Source organism: Camellia sinensis, chromosome 7, assembly GCF_055761805.1.
Source record: "Camellia sinensis isolate YWXY chromosome 7, ASM5576180v1, whole genome shotgun sequence".
In the NCBI taxonomy this organism is placed as follows: Eukaryota; Viridiplantae; Streptophyta; class Magnoliopsida; order Ericales; family Theaceae; genus Camellia; species Camellia sinensis.
In genome coordinates, this window is record NC_138967.1 from 68,266,146 (window position 1) to 68,273,568 (window position 7,423).

Below are 7,423 nucleotides of genomic sequence, written 5' to 3' on the forward strand. Positions count from 1 at the left end.
TTCATGACTGTTAAAGCATATATTTGCTGAAACAACAAAGACAAAAGGCAGTCATGTGACAAGGCATTAACATGTCATTAAATAGTCATAGCACATTTGCAGTCTTGGAAAAAGAAATGAAGAAAAAAATGTAACTTATATTTTATTTACATTTCACTCATTTTTCTACTTTTCAATTTCAAATCCCGACCCAAATCTATGATCTAAACACAACCTTAGGAAACAAAAAAAATTGACACTGGGAAATAAAATCTTGTTACATTTGCAATGAAAATTGATTGATTTGTATGGCCAATTTTTTCGAATGAACTTTTAGCAATTCGGTTAGGATTTTGGTTTAAATTAAGGTAGCTTGTAATTTGTAACTAGAGGTGCAATGTGAGTGGGTGCAGTAAGATTGAAGAGTTACAGAAGTCAACTCCAATTCACAAGCGCTAAAACCACAGTAATTCCTCACTTCACAAAAACTTCAAGAAATCCTAATTTCAAACTCGCAAGCAAGTTTTCGAGAAGAGAAACGTAGATTTCTAGGGAAATTCGTAGTGGGTAATCTAATTTGAGGGTTCAAATGAGGAAATAATGTTGATGGATTGGGAATTGAGGCATGACATTGTAAACAACTTGTAGAAACTGCGGATATGAACAGAATGATGAAACTGCTCTTTTTTTTGAAAAAAAAAATTTAATTTGGTTTTAAATTTGTTTCCTTAAACATTTTGATTTAATATGAATTAATCAATCTTTTCAATAAAAAATTCTTTTTAAAACTTTTCTTTTCATTCTAAATTTCTCTTTTCACCAATTTTGATGCAAAAATCATCTCCAATGTTTTGTCATATTAAGTTTTCATTAAATTTAATTTGACAAAGGATTTGATGAATTTTTAATATGATGGAAATTTTTTTTCCTTAATTTGATAAACATTTGATTAAATGATTAGAGAGATTTTTTTTTTAATCAAATTTTAATTTGATGAACAAAAAAGAAAGTTAAGAATTGGACAAGCTTGAATTGAAAAATGATATTATTATCTCTTTAATATTGATCGTATTAATTTTATCCCTTTAGCTATGTTAAAAGAGAAAGTGGTATAATTATGTTTAAATTGTGATACTTGTATTTTCTCTAATCGTTCGTGTTTGTAGGTAAGGAGGGTGACAGGGTTGAGGCGTCTGCAGAAGCCAAGCCTATGGATGCTACAACAAATGGAGCTGCTGCCTCTCAAGAATGAGAAAATTTAAATTCTGATTTGAATTTTCCCTTTTCTTAATTTAATTTTGGCTACAACTTTGTATTTGTTTGGTTACTAACTACATTCCGATGGTCATTAGATGTTGAGTCCTAATTGGGTTTTCCTCGAATGTGTCTATTGCATGGACAATAGGTTACCCTTCTTTTTGTATCTTTTTTTATGATGAATAGATAAAGTTTTATTGACAATTAAATTTTTATCTTGTTAATTGAGTTTTTCATATATTTGAATGAAAATAATTCTGGCAGAGATATAATTGTTATTTTTCCCAAAATAATACAATAGTACCTTTTAAGTAAATAAAAAGAATTCATTTTATTCACAATAAATGTAGAGGAAATGCAACAAATGTAATTTGCAACAACTATGTCAACATTAAAAAAATAATTAGATTTTGTGCACAATATTGGCTTTTAATTATGAGTTGGAATGACAAATAGACAAATAGTTACATTATTGATTACGTAATCAATTATAAAACACTTAGACTTAGTTTTACGAATGGCATGTGCAAAATTGATTGGCTTGTAAATTTGGATTGTGGCTTTTATGCATAATTAGTTCAATTGCCAAAGTCAATTTCAACCAAGACTTGTGGCTTGTATGCATAATCAGTTGCACAATCAATTGGCATAAAAAACAATTATAGTGTATAGTGTTGGCATTCTTGCCTTGGCCTAATGCAATTTCAACCAATTTTCAAAGAGATAACCAATATCAAAACACAGCCTCACACTTAATTGGTGAGGACACTAGATATAGGATAACACAAAATAAACTAACAAATACAAACAAGATTATCAAAACCCATGTAGCTGTTTAGAATACCAACCAAAAAAAAAAATGAAAAAAAGAAGGGTCAAAGCTCATTTTGAATGAATCATAAACATTGTCAATACAATACAACTGGTTATAGGGAAAGTATTGCCAAGAATCACAACCCATTCTAGAAGCTCATCATTGAGGAGTCATGAAGTTAATTTGCAAAGACATGGTACTCATGCAAAATTACATTTGCAAATCACAGAAATCACATGCACCTTGTGCTTATTTAATGCCCAATTTGATGTCGGCGAGCTTTTTCTAATCCTCCTTCAACAACCTCTCCTATTCATAATCTCTGATCTTCTTGCACACCATTTCTCTTCATCCTATTTTCACAAAGCCCACAATGATTAAATATCTAAACTGTTGCTTGATATGTTTTGATCACTGTCAAATGTAAATTCCTCAACACAAATCAACATGACGCATTCATGAGTTTTTCAAATTATTGGAACTTGGGGCCACTGTGGAAGACTCAACAATGCAATGAATTGTTTATTTTTTACCGTTGGAATTATAATCTTCATTCATTTTCTTCAAAAATAAGTAATTCATTATAGACTTCCTGTAACTTTTATTCACTCCATACGCATAACAATGACATATATATAACTACCACTTTACCTTTCATCTTGTTTTCCTTTGAAAATCTAATTCAAAGACGTTCATTTGATAAGAAAAAAAATAACAAAACAAAGGTTTGGTCACTCATCACTATTACTCCATTTTTTAACTAAATAAAAGAAATGTCAGGAAAAAAAAATCAAATAAGAAAAAATAGAACAAAGCAAAAATAAAGAGTCAATAAATGAGACAAAACGGGGAAAATAAATAAATAAAACACATGGTCAATAAATGCTTTTCCAAATTGCACTCATGGGTCAAAACTCCATTCTACATCACTCGTGAGTCAGGATTTCACACCTGAACTTAATAAAAGTAACTTTTATTTGTTCATTAGATGATGGAACAAAGGTACGTATACTAATTTTGAATGCTGCATAAATTGAACCCAAGCAAACAATTAAACAAAAGCTAAATATCCACAATTCTTCAAAGCCAAATATAAGAATCCCCGATACAAATAAAGACATTATCAACCTCAAGTAATACTTCACAAAGCCTACATATACATCGATAAGCCTCTTGACTTGGAGTCAAAAGTGGTCCATCTTATCTTAAAATAAATGACACATGAGGATAGGTGCTGTAAAAACTTCAAATTGTGGTTTGAAATTCACTGAGACTTATGAGCTTTGAAAGTGGACTATTGAGAAGCCAATGTGCAGGAAATTTTGGTACAAAGGTCTTTTATGTTTTCAAACTGGTCAAAGTGCCTCAAAGGCTCTTGAAAGGTCCATATAATAGTTAAATAAGTCGGTTGAAATAACAAAATTTGAATTGCCGATATAGTCAAAAATTGATATCAGATTATGTTACAGGCCCTACAAGAAAATAAATTAGATGGGTATAGCCCCAACAATAATTGTGTAACCTAACTGAGTAAGACATGCTTTGAGGCTAAAAACAAGTCCTATTCTATCCCGCCGATGCCTCAAGTAAATAAATAAGCTAATAGCAAGCATGGGTTATAGCAGGTTTTGATTGAAAGCTAGTTGTTTCTAGATTTAAAGTCAAAGAGGAAGGTTTGACTAGTCAATCTATTAATTTTTTTAAATAAGGGAAAGAAAGAAATTTAAACATAAATAATTAATAAGACAATGATACACTTCCCTCTCCACAATAAAAGAAGACTTCACCTAATTCAAACCAATGTTACAAAGAAGCCTCTACTACCACCAACAAAATAGAACACCAAAAAAAATTATCAAAACAGCAGCATAAGTCCAGAATTCAATTGGCAAGGAACCAAAATAATATCAGAAAATAGGAAATTAAATCACAATTGGCAAAAACCCAAACTTAGCTCATTCGTAGAGTGATACTTAACTTTTGTGATTCTATCACAATCAAGTGCCCAAAAAGCCGAAAATAAACACTCAAACAAAGAAATATAGGGCTAACATCACTAAACCCTCAGCAAAAAAATGTCATATTAAAACTATAAAAAGTAGTAAGAACTCTAATTGAAAAAGGAAAAAATGCTTCAGGAGTATAGCTAAAGAGATGATTTTGTGGGGAGCATTTTCCATTGTTTTCCAACATGTTTGAAAAGTTTCTTACAAGCCTCTACATAGTATTTCCAGAATTTTTAGACCATTCATGGAAAAAACATTCCCAATAATTTCTGCTAAAGTTTCTTAAAAATTTGTCTAAACATCCTATTGAAAACTAGTCCCTAGAAGCTGCATTTCCATTGTAAAACCAAGTTTTGTAGCAAATATATATAAAGCATGAAGCAAAAATTTCACACTCATAACTTACACGGCCAAGTTCCAACTCTATGTTGATCAAAAAATTCCATAAGAAGAAGACCTTCAACTATTCCAACAAAAATCCAACCATCCTAAAATTCAAAGAAATATTCTAAATATTAAACTCATATATTCCATACCATATACAAATTTTATTTTTTTATTTTTTGATAAATTACCATACCATATACAATCTCACTTTTGCACACCCAAGAATCTCACTCTTTCTTCAAATAGGGGAAAATATATGTTTCACTTTCCACACATTCCATTGTCACATTCAACAATGGTAATGAGCTCAATTAAATTCTACCAAACCACCATAACATGTAAAATTTGTAAACATTAAAAACACATCTATTTTTAAAAGAACACATTTACACCCATTAAGGAAGAACATATATAAACCTACTTTTAAAATTAACACCAAATACAGAAAAATAAAACAAATTAAACTCATTAAGAAAGAATTGACAATGTCAATGCAAACACAAACAATCAGCCAACCCCCTTCCTACATTTATTTTTATTCATTCATTTTGTCATTTTTCTTTTCTCTTCTGTTCTTAATCCATATCAATTTCCCATTTTCTCCCATGTGACCTTGTACAAATAGATGTCCATTCAGAATCACTACCAACAACTTTAAAAGGATTCCAAATTAAACAAGACCAATAAAGAATACTATGCATTAGCAATAATTGAAAACAAGCTAAAAAAATCATAGAAAAATTAACTCACTTCAGCTTATTTTGCTATTCATTCATTGGTTTTTAAACCAATTATGCTAGTTGCTAGGCTCATCACATATCTTTTTAGCACATTGGTGTGAGCTGATGGCAACTGAATATTACCATATAACGCATAATTAATCGACATGCCTATCATCAAATATCCTTTTGAATAGTGGATATTTATAAGGACCAAAAAAATCCAAGAATATTTTATGCGATGCATATGTGAAATGCCAGAAAAACAACATAATGTCATTCTAGTAGCCATCTATAATCTTATATTAAAACCTCGTCACTTTAGTGAAAAGTAGTACCTTGAAACTTGACCTTGAAAGAAAAGATTACAAAAGAAGTATGAAATTCCCTTAATAAAGCACAGTGACCCCACTCGAATCATCTACAATGAATCAAAGGTAAATTCTATGTCATGTACTCTGCCTTTTGCATCAATTTTGTACTTTTAATTGCAATTAACTCGATTTTAACTAGAGAGGGAGAAGAAGTGAATCACCACGAAAACCATGAGGCTCTAATGGTCTTCCAAACTCCAAAACAGTAGCAATCACACCTGGAAAAACAAAAAAAAGACTTTGTTCAATAATGTATCCTTTAGGGGGGCAAAAATTATCCAAAAAAACAACAAATCAAACTCCTACTATTCATGTGTTCCGAAACAAAAAGGTGAAGGAAACCAAATATAATAAGACAGAAAGTTCTATACGTTGAGAACAATGTCTATGAGATATACGGCCAAAACTAAACAATAAAAACAAAGGGATGGTAATAAATTAGTGACATCATAGCTGCATTACAAATATGAAATCTAATAACAATAATAATAAGGGTTTTCTCAAAGATGAGAAAACATCTTCTCAAATCCTCAACATCAGAACTTTTAACTCAAGCCTAATAGCAAAAAGGAGCTCAGGGAGATGGCTAGGGTTAGCAATCCAATCAAAAAATCAGATATCTACTATACCCATTTTAGAAACCCATTCAAAAACATATAGAAGATAAGGGAGATAGATAGGGTTTAGAAATTGCACAGAGAGAGAGAGAGAGAGAGAGAAACCACCTTACCTGGTGAGCATGTAATAGTCGGCGGTGGCGACTTTGAATTTACACAAAATCGTCCATGAGGGAGGAAGAATGAGAGGAATGAGTTGTGTGTCAGAGTGAGATGAGAAACGTAGAAGGGTTCGGGCAAAATTTTGGGGAATCCCCAATTTGAGAGGGAATTTCAAATTAAAGTAAAATTTTGTAAACAAATTTGCCCCTAATTTTTTTAGAGAGGTAAGAAATAGATTAGGCTTGTTAAATTAATATTTTTTAATTTTATTTATTGTTTTTACTTTTTACTTGATTGGAGTTTTATGACTCAGTTTGTAAAAAAAAAAATTCAAAATTTAGATATATTTAGAAAGTATAAATTACAAATAATTTAAAATTACACCAAATATAAAAATATATATATTCTTTTTGTGTATATTTATCCCAAATCTCATGAAGTTTTGATGAAAATGTTACACACAAAGCCAATTAAGGGTCTAGGTTCGAAGAAGCAACATAATTTATGAATCTATAAACTTTCCAAAAAGATTCAAACATGTAGTCATGACATGTAACGCCCCAAAAATTGGGCAGGGTATATCTATTTATGCTACAAAACCCACCTGATAAACAAACACATATATATAGCTAACTATTCCATACATCCCTTTCCATTAAATCCCAAATGCCAAATACATGCTATTCACATCTCAATGCCCTAGTTCCAACCCCAAGCATACATTTTACAACAAGTATGAAATGGAAACTAAACAGATAATAAGTGCCCTACAGGCTTACAAATTTATCCAAGAACATTCTTGGTTACACAAAATGGAGTTTCAACTCAACGCAAATACAGCCCTGGGCTTACATTCAACAAATAACAATAAAACAAAAATGAAGCCTCAGCTCCGAGTCCTCCCAAGTCAATGTCTTGGTGGAGGCATAGGACCTGTACCTGAAATGGTTTCCCTTATAGGGTGAGCCACAGCCTAGTTATAGCGACCCCGGTCTTTTTCCTTTTGGTTGTTGTATCCGGGCTTAGGTTCCTTGGGTTCTCTCAATGTATAATTGTGGTTTTCATCCTTTATTTTCTCTTTTGAGTTATCGGATGTGTTGGGCAGGTTTGTTTTGTTTTGGTTGGGTTTTGAAACCAGGGGTTACTGTCCAGAATTTGGATTGGTCGC

At 31.3% G+C, this 7,423-nt stretch overlaps 1 long non-coding RNA gene across 1 annotated transcript; it reads right to left on the reverse strand.

Annotated features, from left to right (window-relative positions):
* Positions 1–2,105: 2,105 nt before the first annotated feature.
* LOC114274993 (uncharacterized) lies at positions 2,106–6,402 on the reverse strand. The gene is made up of 4 exons (XR_014335459.1): positions 6,267–6,402; positions 5,698–5,754; positions 5,501–5,583; positions 2,106–2,403 (listed from the first exon to the last, which is right to left on the reverse strand). It is a non-coding gene; the product is annotated as an uncharacterized LOC114274993 (long non-coding RNA).
* Positions 6,403–7,423: the final 1,021 nt, after the last annotated feature.